The sequence below is a fragment of the Benincasa hispida genome, chromosome 7 (genome assembly GCF_027475165.1).
Source record: "Benincasa hispida cultivar pf3 chromosome 7, pf3_genome.v1.1, whole genome shotgun sequence".
In the NCBI taxonomy this organism is placed as follows: domain Eukaryota; kingdom Viridiplantae; phylum Streptophyta; class Magnoliopsida; order Cucurbitales; family Cucurbitaceae; genus Benincasa; species Benincasa hispida.
The window spans coordinates 39538902-39557185 of record NC_143484.1 but is presented as its reverse complement, the minus strand read 5'-3'; positions in this window follow the sequence as shown (position 1 = coordinate 39557185).

Sequence of the window (18284 nt, the reverse complement as noted above, 5' to 3'; positions counted from 1 at the left end):
GCCTTCACGTGATAACAATAGTACATTTATAATTTGGGGGAGAAGACTTGCAAAACAAAGAAAAAGGGCTTCAATACCAGAGTCATATGAGAATTAAATAATAAATAATAAGTCAAAAGTTCTTAGATACCTTATATGGAGTCATAATGATATACTTATAGGGATTTGATCAATGGTTTATCTCTTAACCCTCGTAAGATTAGAATATGAGTCTTTCCTAATTCCAAATAAGCTAGATCATATCTTATGCTTTATTGTATTAAGTCAAAATTTACCCGTAACATACATCATGGTTGATATTAGTTATTTAACCATGACTTTTATTGATAGACCACACTTATATCAACTTTGATTGATATTATTCACCATATATGGTTGGTGTAGACTGCGATTAAGATTAGTTGTGATAGTTGTTGAGAGTTGCTCAAGGTAAGGTCCAAAATTGACGAGCAGGTCTAAGTCCAAGGAATATCAGGAGATGGCATAGGAAAACCTACCTGTGTCCCAAAAGAAAAATGTAAGTATCTTATATTTTGACTTGCTGAGGTCGATATATATATATATATATATGAAAGATTTAGAGATTTAACCTACTTCAAAATCAATATTTTACTAATGTCCTAAAGTTGTATTATATTCCATAACTAATTGTTTCCATAATTTTAGGACAAATTTAACCTTATTGCTCACTCTCTTCCTTATTTATGTTTCATTTTTTTTTTACAATTAGATATTAATAAACAAATCGGATGGAATTTCTCTCAAACATTAAACAATTCGTAATCATTGAATGTCACATATAATGTTATTAATGTTGGGATTTTTATGACTATTATTTTATTCTTTAACTATTATGATATGAATAGCTCAGGGTCGGGTAACTAAGTCATCGAATCGAAATAGTTAGTTTTAACAGTGAACGGTCGTTATAAAAAAAAGTGACTATTTTGTGATCTAGTCTTATGTGAAACTCTTTTGCATAGGATGCTCTTACTCACATGTCTCCACATGAATGATTTCGCGGGATCACATCATTTGTATCAGTATACAAAGTAAGTTGCATCCATTGTGTTTCAGGATGAGGTACCCAATCTCATCCATATACTTATAAACTTTTTTGGTTATACTATAACTTGATCATCTTTTACGTCTCTATATAAAAGTTACAGTATTCATATTATGATCATAATTTATTTATTTTTTTGTACAAAAGTATTGAATTAAATATGTGAGGTAGGGGAATGAAATCTCTAATATCGAAATTGATAGTACAAGTATCATTTCAATCAAATTATATTATTTTGTCAAATTTTCATGGCCAACCTTTTAACCACATTTATTAAACGACTTTCACATGTTATTCCCAAAATAAATTGTTCACTTCATTAACCAATATTAAACTCTGCCACTAATTCAAAGGTAAATGGAAAGGAAATGTCGGTTTCCAATGGTACAAAAGAATTCTTTTTGAGCCAATAATGCGCCAAAAAAAAAAAAAAAAAAAAAAAAAAAAAGAAGAAAGAAAGATAGTCCTATTTTGAATATCTTAAAATATTTTGTTCGAATAATTTTCTTTCCTACAATTAGAAGACAATTTAAAGAGTTTCCGACGAAAACTAGCATTTTTAAAATCAATTTAGCATGAATTAAAAATGTCGTTGAATATATTCATAGGTATATGAAAATAAGGTTATCTACCACACATCTAATAATGTTACACACAATGCTTTAGCAGTTGCAATAACAAATAAAAGAATAAAGAAATAAACTTTGAGAGATAAAGTTTGGTAATCCAGTTTGGTGATATACTACCTACGCTTGGGGGTAGTGTGTCCAAGAAAGATATACTTTTACTAATATGAAGTCAAACAATTACAATGTTGTACTTATCTGTAAATTGATGACAAATACAGTACAACACGAATAGCTCAACTAGATGAAGAATGATCATTTAGGTTCCAATAACAAAACTCACAAGCGTCAATCCTAGCAAGATAACATCTTGTTCTTAAATAGACAAACGAAAGAGGAAGAAAACCCATTCAAAATCTGCAGAGCAGAAAAAAGGAGAATATCCAAGAGAGATAAAATTACAGAATATTTTAGATAAGAAAAAAAAAATATGCTGAAACAACATTTCCTAAGACATCCTACGAGACAATTCACTACTACAAAATTTTGACACTTGCAGTTTTTAATTACTTAACGTTTCTTTGAAAAAAATGTCAAGTAATGACCTTTTAGAAAAGAAAATGTCAAATAAAAGGTTAAAAAACGGAGATTGACGGAATGTTTCGGATATTTTCACATGATCCATTACTTGACACATTTTTCTTTGTCAAATAATATAAAGTTTTGCTTGATACGTTTTTCGCGTCAAGTATAAGAAGCACTTACTTAACATATTTTTCGTGTCAAGTAAAATATAAAAATAATATTTTTTAATCTTTATTTTCTGTTTTCCTCCCTCTCCATTTTCATTTTTCTCTCAAATTTGGTTTCCCTCCTATCAAAATTATCAAATAATTTATTATTTTAAACAAGTAAAAGGGTTTCCTAGTAAAAAAAAAACTCCTACCCTCTGAAACCCTCTCTTCGCAGCACCCCACCAGCCCCAACCGACTCTCCCTCTCTCCGCCCAAACTTCGGGTAATTTTTATTTAATTATATTTAATTATTTGGGTTTTTATTTGTTTGGAGTTGGAGTTTGAGATAATTTGATATGATAATTTGTTCAAATATATTGGTTAAGATATTTGGAATTTTAAATTTGATTTAGTTTAAATTTTTAAAAAATTGTGGAGGGATTTGAATTAGTTAGAGAATCTTAGAGATTAAAATTTTGAGAGGGAAAAGGAAGATATTTATGTATTTTGTTTAAACAAAAGGGAATTAACTTGATTGGTTGGACTATTATAATAATAATAATAATAATTATTATTATTATTATATATATATATATATAGTGTAACACCCCGAATTTTTATTATTAATGTAATTTCAATAATTTTTATTAATTGAGAGCATTTTTGGAATTTTGGACTTTAAGTGTAATTGCGGGAATTTAATTACTGACGTTGGAAATTATTCAATTTAATTTGGAAATTAATGGCAAGAATTAATTTCAATTTGGGAAGGAAAGAAATTCAATAGAATAAAATGAAATATGAAAAGAATAAAATATATAATATTTTATTTTATTTTCCTTTTATTTTGTTCTTTCCTTTTTCTTTGTTTTTTTTCTCTTCCCTTTCCCTTCTTCTTGGGAAATTTATACGAATGACCCACTTTTTGGGACCAAAATGTCAAATGACCCATTTTTAAAAGTAATGTCAATTGACCCTCTGCTGACATCATCGTCATACCAATTTACGTAAATTTCCCTTACCTCTTCATCTTCTTACTTTTTTTTACTGAAAACCAACGAAAACTAAAAACTCTTCATCTAAATTTCCCAAGGCTAACGGCTTCGTAACGCTCATAAACTAAAAGCTCTTTAGAATCCATCATTTCGGCTTACAAATGATTCCACTACCGCCGACAAATCGAATCTGATTGGTAAACCTTTCAATCTGTGCCTGAAAATATCTTAAACTGATCAGTAATGGGGCTTTGTGGGTCATTTTGGGTTTAGAAATACAGTGAACCTATGGTTTTTTGTTTGTTTTTTTGGTTTTTGATGTGTTCTGTAGTTGAAAACGAGTAGAAAGAGTTTGTGAGCGAGATAAGTGAGAGCGAAATCGGTAAAATGATACTAGAGAGAGCGACACCAGAGAGAGCGAGACTGGAGAGAGCGATACCGGAGAGAGCGACACCAGAGAGAGTGATACCAGAGAGAGTGATGCCAGCGAGAGCGAATCCAGCCAGATTTAAACATAATGTTTTTTTACAATTTTTTTCTGAAGGAGTTTACTGATTGAATCTTTATTTCATGCAGGAGTGATTTAAGATGGCAACACGTTTCAGAATACCCATAGCCGACCGATTTTCTGGTCAAATAACGAGCTTGGCCCACATTGCTAATGCAAACAAGATTGTGAAGGAGAAGCTTACGCCAAGGCAATTAGACATGTTCAAGCGAACAGTTTTTGGGTGATTTATAGATGTCAACATGGTGTTTAACAACCCAATTATCCATTATATGTTGCTGAGAGAAGTGAAGAGGACGGGATCTGACTCAATGTCATTTTTTGTTTGGGGAAAGGTCGTCACTTTTTCGAAGGATGATTTTTTGTTGATGACTGGTTTGTGGCGATCCCCAACATGAGTTAATCAGAATGAGCAGTCCTCGTATGAACTTGCAATAAAGTATTTTGGTAATCGAGTGACGAAGGACATCTTACATGTCCGTCTACTTGAAGAAAAATACAAGGAGTTGGAGTTTGAAAATGATGAGGATGCTGTGAAGATCACAGTAGTCTACTATACTGAGGTTGAAATGATGGGAAAAACAAACAGAAAAATAAGTGGACTTCAAACGTTTTAAGGACGTTCAAAACTTAGAGTACTATAACAGTCTTGATTGGGGTACCATTATTTGGAAGAGGACACTGGATGCCCTAAAAACTGCGTTGAATGATAAGAGCAATCTATACAAGACGAAAGTGAAAGGAAATAAAAATTACGTTGTGAATTACTCTTTGCGTGGATTTCCACAAGCGTTCCAGATAAATTTGATTAACATAATAATCTTGTTGTTTGATTTAACATTACTATTGTTTTTAATATATGTTAAGTTTTATTTATGTATGGACGTACGAGATCCTAGCTGCATCGATAGTTGGGAACATTGCAGAGCGAAGGAGCAAGGTGGCTTTGTTCTGCATATTAGATGGTCATGCTCCCACAAGTGTCCTTCAAAGTACTCAAGAGAGAGACATTCGAGTCTAACAATGTACGTTTACTCTATGTATAATATGTTTATCTGGCTGTTAAATTGACACTAACCAGTTTACTGGGTTATTAATGTAGATAAGGTTAAAGATGGTACTATCATGACAGACGCTGAGAGGGAGTTTTGGGATACCCTAGTGGACAGACGACCTATATTTGATCTAGGTGCGGATGATGATAGTGCTGAAAGTGGCAATAGGTCGACTAGTAATGGGGGTAGTTCTGAAAGTAAAAGTGACAGTGATGATCATCGTGGACATGACATTGATGAAGTTATTAGGATGGAGGGAGGGGATGAACAAGAGCATTCCGAGCACGAGGATGCTGAATGTGGAAGGGTGGAAGGAGGGACATACACACCTAGTGACGATATCTTCCATGATGTGGTAAGGGAAGTATGCGATGAGGATGAGTTGAACCCATATGATGTACATCTTGCGGACTCCCGTAGAGAGCGATCTATGGATGAGGAGTGTCTTGAGTGTGCTGCTGTCGCAAGGAGGGAGCCAATCCCGACGATTCTATTTATTCGTACCTACGGACCATTGACATCTCACTATCGAGGTTGGATGTTAGTATATTGAGTTTAGATAGTCATATATCCAATATGAAGAAAAACATGACAGACATGAAAGGAAAATTGTCGGCCATCCTGTCACTGATGCAGTTTATGTGCAAGATTTGCATTTACTATCATTTTATGTCTTTACGTGTTTAGTTTTTACGTGTTCGTGAACTGATAACTTGTAGAAATACAAGTTATTTATACTGCTTTATTTAGATATTGTGGTTAAAAGAGAGGAAATTTGCGTCAATTGTATGGAAATTGGCTAAGAAATGCAAGAATTATAAATTATCATCAATACACCCACTGACACCATTGCGATGGTAGAAAAGAATATTTCAAGTCTGTCTTGCAGGAAATCAAGTCACCGTATGCGTTCATGGCTCAAGAGAAAAAGATTAACGCATCTACATCGCATTGCACCCATCATTTAGGAATGAATAGACGATCAACGCAATGACGGCACATGCGACAATCGATCAAGAGCTTTACGATCAACGCAACTTCAACCGCATGCGGTAATAAAAAACAATACCGCATGCGAGTACACGATCGAAAGATGCAAATGAGCAACATAATCGCGAAGGATTTTGACACGTGTACAACTAACCGTTGTGCATTTTCGATTGATTGATTGCATAACAGAAGGAATATTTATTCCACCATTTTCGGAATTTCCATAACAATAAAGTGGGGACCACATGGCAAAGAGTCAGAGCATTCATCTATAAATACCTTCAGAGAATTCACTGAAAGAGATACTTGGTACGAGGCTATTTTAATATTTGTATATTGAGAGAGAGGTTGGTCTGAGTGCTGATCGGAGAAGATCCGGGAAGAAAAGAGGCAAGGCTGAGAGGTGAGTCTCAGGGCGAATCATTCCAAATCCCCGCTGTGAAGCTCTGTACCTAGATCAACTCTACCAGTTGAGCAAGCCTGAGAGGGACGTTCATCCTTCCATTCACTCCATACGCCGACAAGTGATTTCTCCATCCAGATCTGTGTCAAGACATTGGCACTCTTCTGTATTTGTTTCTATCTCTATCATCAGTTGTATCTCATCTTCTTAGTCTAAATCATTCACACCATGTATCAGACGCTTGATTCTATAATTAAATGTCTTGATCATTTTCATCTCCAATTTCTGTTTACTTCAATTCTTCCATTAATCGCTTTTTCCACGATGTTTTCTTAATCTCTTGGTAATTAGAATGAATTAAACAAGTAAATTAATTTGTGCTAAAGGAATAAATATGTTTAACTAAAGCATACTAGACGGCATCTTCACCTGTGAGAGCAGAAGTGAAGATGCCATTCTGATCTGTCGAGAGAAGGTTAGAAGAATGCGTTAACTAAAGCGAGAAGTATTTCCAGAGATGGAAACAACCTTGCATTCATTACGTTCATCCCTGTTTCACCACAGAGATGTGGGAACACGACCGATCACTGAGAGGTGTACGCCAAGGGAAAGCGGAACCGTAGTTATATCTTTAACGCAATTAATGAACTTGCGATGTTTGTACTAATTGTCTTTTCTCTTTCTGCTTCGTACATAAAGCCTTGCCACTGCATAACACGATTCTTTGTATAATCTTCACAGTCAGTCTCAAAGTCGGTATCATGTATCATGTAACCTATATCTTGTATCATTATAGCTTAGGTTTACTTTTATCGCATTTTATTTTATTACCGCAACTTTACTTTACCGCATATTTTACTTTACCGCATATTTTACTTTACCACTATTTTTAAATACCTGTATAAACCAATCTTTTATTAATTGAAAAACCCTCGATCGCATATATCACGAACGTAATGCATTAACTACGCAATCGCTGTGTTTGACCTTGGATCACTCCGATAAACTTGCGGTGAAATTATACTTGGTTCCAACGCAAGGAAACTTGTGACAAAGCAGAGTGTATTACAAGCATTCCATTAATAACGCATGCATCTAGAAGTAGTATCACGTCATTTTATGTTAAACTTGCGTTACAATCATCCATGCGTTGTGTGACATAAGATAATAAGACCACATTTCATGTTATCAAGCATATATTTCAAATTTTATGTCAACAAGTTTATGGATAAATTATACGTTACAAATTTATGGTGTCGTTGCTGAGGATTGGTAACGATTAGTGTTGAATATGTTTGTGATATTTTGCAGGACAGATCTCTTTGTACTAGCTGTTTATCGCGAAGAGCAATCTGACGGCTTATGAGCACTGGAGTGATCCAGATATTCTAAGCGGACCCAGAGATCAGGTGTATTATTCGCGTGGAAGCACATCAGGGTCGAATTAAGTGGTGAAGAAGCATGGCTAATAATAACGAAGCACCCACAGGGAATCAAAGGGAAAATTGGCTAGCTCAAGATTCCATATTTCTTGCTGCTGACCGCAACGTCCCAATGAGAGACTATGCGGCGTCAGATTTTTATAACTTCTCACCAGGAATCTCAAGACCAACGGTTGAGGAGAATGTAAGCTTTGAAATAAGACCGATTATGCTGCAGATGATTCAGAATGTGGGTCAATTCGGAGGATTACAAGGAGAAGACCCACATGCGCATTTGAAGAATTTTGTAGACATGTGCAGCGCATTCTCCATGCCTGGTGTGACTCAAGAAGGACTTAGGTTATATCTTTTCCCGTATACACTACGGGATAAAGCGAAGATGTGGGCTTAGTCGTTAGAGTCGAATGAGATTAACCCATGGGAACAATTGGTCGACAGGTTTATGAACAGATTCTTCCCTCCAGCCGTCAATGCAAGGAGACAGAGGGATGTGTTGAATTTTGAACAAAGGAGTTATGAAACTTTGAGCACCGCCTGGGTGCATTTCAAACAGTTAGTGAAGAGTTTTCCGCATATCGGGATTCCCGATAGCATTTTGATGAAGACTTTTTACAATGGTTTAGATCAATCAACGCAATCAGTTGTCGATGCCTCCGTAACAGGAGGATTAATGGACAAATCATATATGAAAGCCAAGAACATATTAGATCGCATTTCGCGATATTCTGATGAGTGGATTGATATCGGGTTTGAGGAAAGTGGTCTGGAGCAAGAAAGAGTAGAAAGTGTCAATGTGTCAATTGATACAATGAGCACACTAGTAGATCAAATGACCACGATGACCTCGCTCCTTCAGACGATGGCTAATCAACAGAGAAATATCTCTTAAGGTTCAGCGCAAGTTAATGCATTGACGCACGTGACCATAATGAATTGCGTTCAATGAGGGGAGGGATATCCAGAAGAAGTCTACCTGTGGAATCAACAGGCCATATATTCTGTCTATAATGAGTCATTTGGCAGCATCCACAACCCTGGTTGGCGGGATCACCCAACTTTAAGTTGGGACGGGAATCACAACCAGATGAGCCATAGTTTCCATCAGAACAGTTATCAAGGGGATCGAGGTAACCCTCTGGCCTTCATTAATCCGGACTGTAGCCTAGGTAACGCTTAAAGTATACCACCCTACGACCAACCATTCTTATATGATACCTCTTACAGTACCTCATCTTTGGAGACGTTATTGAAACACTATATCGAAAAGAATGAGGCAATTAGATAAACATAAGCTGCCTCCCTTAGAGGTTTGGAAGAGCAGATTGAACAGTTTGTGATTGAGTTGAAAAATAAAGCGCCTAGTACGCTGCCTAGCAATTCAGGAGCATCAGGGCTGCGAGGTAAAGAAAAATGTCACGTAGTGACATTAAGGAGTGGTAAAACAACAGCCCCTATGCCACCAGTACCAGATTCAACAATAAGACTAATGAATCTAACTGTCGATGATGACCAATCAATCAGTAGTGGAAAAATTACCAGTTCAGAAGTAAGTATACCTACAAAAGATGAAGATCTTCAAGACTCGAATTCTAAATCAATGTAACCTCCAGCTAATGAAACACAGTAAGAACAGGACCTCAACGAACAACCAAAGAAATAAGAAGTACAGCGGGATCCTCCACCTTTCCCATCTAGGATGAAGAAGAAAGATAATAGTAAGAAATTTCAGAGGTCCTTGGACATTCTCCGACAATTACACATCAATATCCCCTTAATCGAAGCTCTGGAATAGATGCCGAGCTATGTAAAATTTCTCAAGGATATTCTTGCTAATAAAAAAAAGATCGGGGAAAATGAAACAGTTGCGGTAACATATGAATGTAGTGCACTGTTTCAAAACAATATCCCCACCAAAATGAAGAACCCTGGGAGTTTTACATTGCCCTACTCAATAGGAGGGAAGAAGGTCGGGAACGCACTGTGCGATTTAGGGGCGAGCATAAATCTAATGCCTTTATCGATCTTTAAGAAGCTGGATATCGACAACGCAAGACCAACCACAATCACATTACAGTTAGCCAATAGATCGATAATGCATCCTGAGGGCAAAATAGAGGATGTACTCGTGCAAGTGGACAAGTATATCTTCCTAGTGGACTTTATCATATTGGATTATGAAGCTGACAGAGAAGTACCTATCATCTTGGGTCGCCCATTTCTCACAATAGGGCGAGCGCTGATCGATGTGCAAAAAGGAGAACTCACCATTGGAGTTGACGATCAGGAAGTGAAGTTCAATGTTTTCAATGCGTTGAAGTACCCAAGTGATATGGAGAATTGCCAATATATTGAGGAACTATAGGAAGAACCTTGGCATGAGCCCCTGGAAGAATTGGAGGAAGAAGAACTTGGAATCAACGCAATATGGGAGGAGAATTGCGCCGCAATCACGTTGAATCAAATTTTGAACCACTCAAGTTATCTGAACGAACTTCACAACGCACTAAGCCATCCTTGGAAAAACCACCTGTGCTAGAGTTGAAGTTGTTACTTGTGCACCTCAAGTACGCTTACTTAGGAGATAACAACCGGTTATTTGCTTCGGTGAGTAAGGAGAAGGAAGATGCACTCATCCAGATCCTGAGAAATAACGCAAAAGCTTTAGGATGGACCTTGGCAGACATTCGAGGAATCAGTCCCTTGTATTACATGAACAAGATTTGTGTGGAAGAATGAGAAACGGGATCGATAAAAAGACAACGTCGCTTGAACCCTACCATGAGGGAGGTTGTAAAGAAGGAAATAGTGAAGTGGCTAGACGCAGATGTCATGTACCCGATATCTAATAGCAGCTGGGTGAGCCCAGTGCAGTGTGTTCCGAAGAAAGGGGGGATGACAGTCGTCATTAATGACAAGAATGAATTAATTCCCACAAGAACAACCACAGGGTGGAGAATCTGTATGGATTATCGCAAGTAAAATTTGGCCACTAAAAAGGACCACTTCCCACTCCCTTCATTGATCAGATGTTAGACAAACTTACTGGGAATGAATTCTTCTGCTTTCTTGACGGCTATTAAGGATACAACCAAATTGCAATTGCGCCGAAGGATCAAGATAAGACAACATTCACGTGCTCATTTGGTACGTTTGCATTCCATCGCATGCCGTTTGGACTCTGTAATGCGCCAGGTACTTTCCAACGCTGTATGATGGCGATCTTTTCAGATTACTTGGAGGAGTCAGTCGAGGTATTCATGGATGATTTTTCAGTTTTCGTCAATAATTATGACTCCTGTTTAGCTAACCTTAAGAAAATTTTGAAGAGATGTGTGGCAATGAATCTTGTTCTGAACTGGGAAAAATGCCACTTTATGGTTGAAGAAGGAATTGTACTGGGTCATAAAATTTCGAAGGCAAGATTGGTAGTTGATCAGGCGAAAATCGACGCAATTTCCAAGCTACCTGCACCAGTGAACGTGAAGACACTTAGGAGTTTTCTGGGACTTACTGGGTTCTATCGAAGATTTATTCGCAACTTCTCCCAGATCGCAAGGCCCTTAAGTGCACTCCTTGAAGCTGACCGTGAATATAATTTTGATGATGCGTGCACTGAAGCATTCAACACATTGAAGGATGCGCTCATCACCGCACCCATTTTGATCGCTCTAGATTGGACGCAACCATTTGCGTTGATGTGTGATGCTAGCAGTTATGTAGTGGGCGCAGTGTTGAGTCAGCACACGGACAAGATATTACATCCTATTTATTATGCGAGCAAAACGTTGAATGATGCGCAGGAGAATTATACAACCACGGATAAGAAAATACTCACAGTGGTATTTGCACTGGAGAAATTCTGATAGTACTTCATCGGAACAAATGTTGTGGTGTATACCGATCACTCTGTGATCAAATATCTGATGACAAAGAAGGATGCAAAACCAAGGCTTATACGGTGGGTGTTGCTCCTGCAAGAGTTTGACCTAGAAATCAAAGACTGGAAGGGCATCGAGAACCAAGTCGCTGATCATTTGTCAAGATTGGAAAATGGCGAGGTTCAGGGGAAAGGAAAAGATATTGAAGAAAGATTCTCCAATGAGCTGCTGATGTCAGTAGATATTAATGTTCCCTGGTATGCGGACATTGTGAACTTCATCGTTTGCGGCCAAATACCAGATGACTATACTTACCAGCAGAAGAAGAAGCTAAGACATGACGTCAAATTTTATGTTTGGGATGACCCATTCCTTTATCGACTTGGACCTGATCACATATTACGTCGATGCATTCCTGAGCACGAAGTCAAGCACATTCTGGAGCTTTGTCACGAGTCCCCTTACGGAGGACATTTTGAGGGGGCATCGCACTGCTGCAAAGGTCTTGTAAAGTAGCTATTTCTGGCCAACACTATTTAAGGATGCCCATGCCCACATTGTTCAGTGCGATAGATGCCAAAGAACGGGAATATGTCTAAAAGAAATGAAATGCCTTTGACGTCAATCTTAGAGGTTGAATTATTTGATATTTGGAGAATCGACTTCATGGCCCATTTCCACCATCAGAAGGTCATCACTACATTCTGGTCGCGGTTGATTACGTCTCAAAATGGGTTAAGGCCATCGCATGTGTGAAGAATGATGCGGCCACAGTGGCGAAGTTTCTAAAGAAGAATATTTTTGCTCGATATGGGATGCCACGGACCTTAATCAACGATAAGGTCTCTCACTTCATCAACCACATAATCACCAACCTATTGACTAAATTTAACGTCAGCCATAGGGTTGCAACTGCTTATCACCCACAGACTAATGGGCAGGCAGAGATTTCTAACCGAAAGATCAAAACTATCTTAGAAAAGGTAGTCAATACCTCCAGGAAGGATTGGTCGCCCAAGTTTAATGAAGCACTGTGGGCATACAGGACTGGCTATAAAACACCAATTGGCATGTCCCCGTATGCCCTGGTCTTTGGAAAAGCTTGTCATCTGCTGCTCGAGTTGGAATATAAGGCGATGTGGGCATGCAAGAAGCTGAAGTTTGATTTAGCAAGTGCGGGGAAAGTCCGGAAGCTACAACTGAACCAGTTGGTCGAATGGCGAAGGGACGCCTATGAAAATGCCAAGATCTATAAATAGAAAACCAAGAAGTGGCATGACGACCGCATAAATGACCGAACATTCATCGAAGGTCAACAGGTATTATTATTTAATGCACGTCTGCGATTGTTCTCAGGGAAGTTGAAGTCTCGCTAGTCTGGGCCGTTCCGAATCAAAATTGTCTTTCCCCACGGCGCAGTGGAACTAACAACTTTAGACGGGAACAACGCGTTTAAAGTCAATGGTCAACGGATTAAGCCTTACTACGAAGACGACATAGATCGACGTACGGATACCATTGACTTGGGCAAGCAGGATTAACCGCTTGCAAGGGATGTGATTGCGGTAATTCTGAGAACTTTTTTCAATCAGCACCCCTATCTATGTTTACTTTCTTTCTTTACAACTTTCCTTTACTGTTTTCTAAATTGCGTTATTTATTACTTATTAGAATTAGCTTTTAATGCTTTCTATATTTACCTTCAGTTTAATTCAGTTGAGTATTTCCATGTCATGTTTAATTTCTTTAATTTGTATGCATTAGTAGCGTTGTTCTTAACTTTTGTGAATGATTGGATGAAACATTGAACATCACAAAGTCTTTTTGACTTGCGTTATTGATGAATTAAAAAGAAAAAAAATAAAAATTGATATGTAACGCAATGATGGGTACATTGTGGGATAACAAGAGATACCTTGCATCCATTACACTCAATTGCATTGCATTGAGGGGTGTGTTGCGCGGGTATGTGTCCTTTGCCTGTCCTTAGTGAAAATGCACTATGTTGAGGTAGTGTTGCGCTGGTAGAAATACTGTGCGCCCGATCTTCCAGAAATGCGTTGAATTAAGGGGTGTGTTGCGGGGATGCATGCATTGTTGCCCATCCTCAGCAAAAATGTATTTGTGTTAATGAAAGCACGATGTTAATTTTTAATCGTGCACCCGTCTAAATCAAATTCAAAAGATAATTTCAATTCATTATTTTTCTGAGTTAACTAAATTCTTTGATTCTTTGTACAAGCCAAATTTTTTTTGTATTGATTATTTGTAATTATTTGTATACTTAGTTAATTTTCAATACAACTAAGTAACAATTCTATCCATATGCCTGTGCCTCTTCTTTATCATCCTTTGTCAACTATGCAATATTCTTTATTTTTCTTTTTGCGTTATTCATTGTACTGACATGATGTATAATATGCATACATTTAGAAACATTTCCCACACTTTGTATTTTCTAACTAACACTTAGTTAATTTGTAGCTTAGCAGTACTTTCCCTTTTATCCTTCAAAATTTTGCTCAAACCTTCTTTTTGAAATTTTGTCTAAGTGTTTGTCTATTCTGTCCAAACAATGCAATGAGGACCTTGCGCATCTCTAAATTTGGGGGTGGGGAAGGTCTGAGCAGATGAGATCAAGAGTATGCGCTCATTCTTAAAATATATATATATATATATTATCATATAAACTCCAATGTCAGCATAAGGGAAACCTAAAAAACAATCTCAACCTGATAAGAGTTAAGTTGTGAAAGAAGTCTGCTCGTAGTTGGATGTTCGTATGACACTCGTGGGAGCAAGCCAAAACGAAGGTGGGTTTCCAAGAACAACGCAATATGAAAAGAAGAAAAAAATAAGAAAGAAAAAATAAAAGAATGCAAGAGACAACTCCTCTGAAATTCATGAGTTAAAGTTGAGATTGGCACACAACCGTAGTTAGATGTTCGCATGACACCCGTGGGAACAAGCCAAAATGAAGAGTGTAACCATGAACAACAGTCTCTTATAAATAACGCAAAGTTTGACCACCGCACCCAGACACATCAAGTTGTTTTGACAAAGAAGAGGTAAACATTCTTTTTAAAATTAGAAAAGCATTTTTGAGCAGAAATTTGTTGTATAGAAGAATAAAGTAGCGCTTTGTGATGAATTAGCAAGGATAGAAAGAAATTGCGATGTTAAGTAATGTGCCTAAGTGGAGCATTTGAAGCAACCAATCGACGCAAAATTTAGGATATGAATTGAGCATTATTGCCTTAGTAGAAGATATACTTGAGGAAAAGCATATATCTAAATTTGGGGGTTTGATAACTTGTAGAAATACAAGTTATTTATACTGCTTTATTTAGATATTGCGGTTAAAAGAGAGGAAATTTGCGTCAATTGTATGGAAATTGGCTAAGAAATGCAAGAATTATAAATTGTCGTCAATACACCCACTGACACCATTGTGATAGTAGAAAAGAATATTTCAAGTCTGTTTTGCAGGAAATCAAGTCACCGTATGCGTTCATGGCTCAAGAGAAAAGGATTAACGCATCTATGTCGCATTGCGCCCATCATTCAGGAATGAATAGACGATCAACGCAATGACGGCGTATGCGACAATCGATCAAGAGCTTTGTGATCAATGCAACTTCAACCGCATGCGGTAATAAAAAAAAAATACCGCATGCGAGCACACGATCAAAAGGTGCAAATGAACAACGCAATCGCGGAGGATTTTGACACGTGTACAACTAACCGTTGTGCATTTTCGACGGATTGATTGCATAACAGAAGGAATATTATTTCCACCATTTTCGAAATTTCCATAACAATAAAGTGGGGACCACACGGCAGAGAGTCAGAGCATTCATCTATAAATACCTTCAGAGAATTCACTGAAAGAGATACTTGATACGAGGCTATTTTGATATTTGTATATTGAGAGAGAGGTTGGTCTGAGTGCTGATCGGAGAAGATCTGGGAAGAAAAGAGGCAAGGCCGAGAGGTGAGTCTCAAGGCGAATCATTCCAAATCTCCGCCGTGAAGCTCTGTACCTAGATCAACTCTACCAGTTGAGCAAGCCTGAGAGGGACGCTCATCCTTCCATTCACTCCATACGCCAATAAACGATTTCCCCATCCAGATCTGTGTCAAGACGTTGGCACTCTTCTGTATTTGTTTCTATCTCTATCATCAGTTGTATCTCATCTTCTTAGTCTAAATCATTCACACCATGTATCAGACGCTTGATTCTATAATTAAATGTCTTGATCATTTTCATCTCCAATTTCTGTTTACTTCCATTCTTCCATTAATCGCTTTTTCCACGATGTTTTCTTAATCTCTTGGTAATTAGAATGAATTAAACAAGTAAATTAATTTGTGCTAAAGGAATAAATATGTTTAACTAAAGCATACTAGACGGCATCTTCACCTGTGAGAGCAGAAGTGAAGATGCCATTCTGATCTGTCGAGAGAAGGTTAGAAGAATGCGTTAACTAAAGCGAGAAGTATTTCCAGAGATGGAAACAACCTTGCATTCATTACGTTCATCCCTGTTTCACCACAGAGATGTGGGAACACGACCGATCACTGAGAGGTGTACGCCAAGGGAAAGCGGAACCGTAGTTATATCTTTAACGCAATTAATGAACTTGCGATGTTTGTACTAATTGTCTTTTCTCTTTCTGCTTCGTACATAAAGCCTTGCCACTGCATAACACGATTCTTTGTATAATCTTCACAGTCAGTCTCAAAGTCGGTATCATGTATCATGTAACCTATATCTTGTATCATCATAGCTTAGGTTTACTTTTATCGCATTTTATTTTATTACCGCAACTTTACTTTACCGCATATTTTACTTTACCGCATATTTTACTTTACCACTATTTTTAAATACCTGTATAAACCAATCTTTTATTAATTGAAAAACCCCCGATCGCATATATCACGAACGTAATGCATTAACTATGCAATCCTTGTGTTCGACCTCGGATCACTCCGATAAACTTGCGGTGAAATTATACTTGGTTTCAACGCAAGGAAACTTGTGACAACGCAGAGCGTACTACAAGCATTCCATCAAATGGGCAGATGTAGATTTCATTATACAACAATGAATATTAGTGAGCACTGGATGGTCCTTGCAATGGATATTAACAGAGGCCACATATTCGTGTTCGATTCACTTCCGTCATACATACCAATGACAAAGCTGATGAATTGACTAGAGCCATTGACTGTCACAATACCATCCCTACTTCACTACTGTGACGTGGGTCGTTCAAAACCAGACCTATCTACAACCCGTTGGAAAATCTCGCGACCTATGAACGTCGACATACAACACGGGTCATTTGATTGTTGCATCTTTGCAATAAAATTACTAGAACACCTGGTGACTAGTGCTGATCCATCCGTAATCACTTAGGAGAAGATGGGTGAATATAAGATGCAATTAGCGTGTCAATTATGGGTGAACACTCCATATTTTTTATGTGTATAGAATATGTATTTTTTATTGTATTTTTTGTATATGTAAGAACATGTATTTTTTATGTGTGTAAAACATGTATAAAATAATTTTATCAAAGTTCAAAGTTCAAAGTTCAATATTATACATTTTATCAAAACATGTATAATTGAGCTACTGCTCTTTTCATTATATCAATGGTATATATAACATTATATCAAAATTCAAGGTTCAAAGTTCAAACATTGAGAGAGCGAGATTGAGAGAGCGAGATTTTGAGAGAGAGCGAGATTGAGAGAGTATGAAATTATTGTTTTTTGTTACAAGTATGAAGATTGAGAAAGTATGAAGATTGAAAGAGTGAGATTGAGAGAGTATGAAGATTGAGAGAGCCAGATTGAGAGAGTATGAAGATTGCTATTATAGAAATACTCCAGCTTGTTATGGTTTTTTGTTTACAAGATGAAAGTATGAAGTATGAAGTGTTACAAGTATGAAGTATGTTACAAGTATGACGTATGAAAAACTGATCAATCGTATTTATAACAAAGGAAATGTTACAAGTTAGTTATAAACTAAACTAGATGAGAGGTGTTTGTGTCACGGTTTATGGCATTTTCAGCACGTCGCACGGTTGTGAGTGGTTCGCTACAATTTTGGCAGTTATGCCCATAATTCCCACATCGACCATATTTCATTTGTCTGCGAAATTCTCCTCTGGATGATATTCTTCTCACTCTCCGTCGTCGAGCTTGTGCCATAAACTTCGGAGGAAGGATAGTCTTTTCTACATATCCGGGAGGTCTGTTCTATTCAGATATGTGACCAAGTGGATTTATAGGCTCCGCATACGCATTCATTAGAGAGTCCACTGTATAAAATCGACTGCAAAGACTCTGGATGGGTATATTTCGTTCCTTGGTAGCAAAAATTGCATGCGAACACGGGATACCAAGTGAGTCGAATTCCTTACACATGCATTCCTTCGTGTGAAGATTAACAATACCGTCCCCTCGTATGTGGACCCGATAACAATCAATAGGCTCAACCCGATATCGTCAGCCTTTATTGGCCTCACTTGCCAATCGGGTTTCACAGTAGTCAGAGTGCAATGTCTTTCAAGATGCCTAGTAATTCCTCCGTTTGTAGAACCACGATTGGAGCATTCCTCTAACATGTTCAA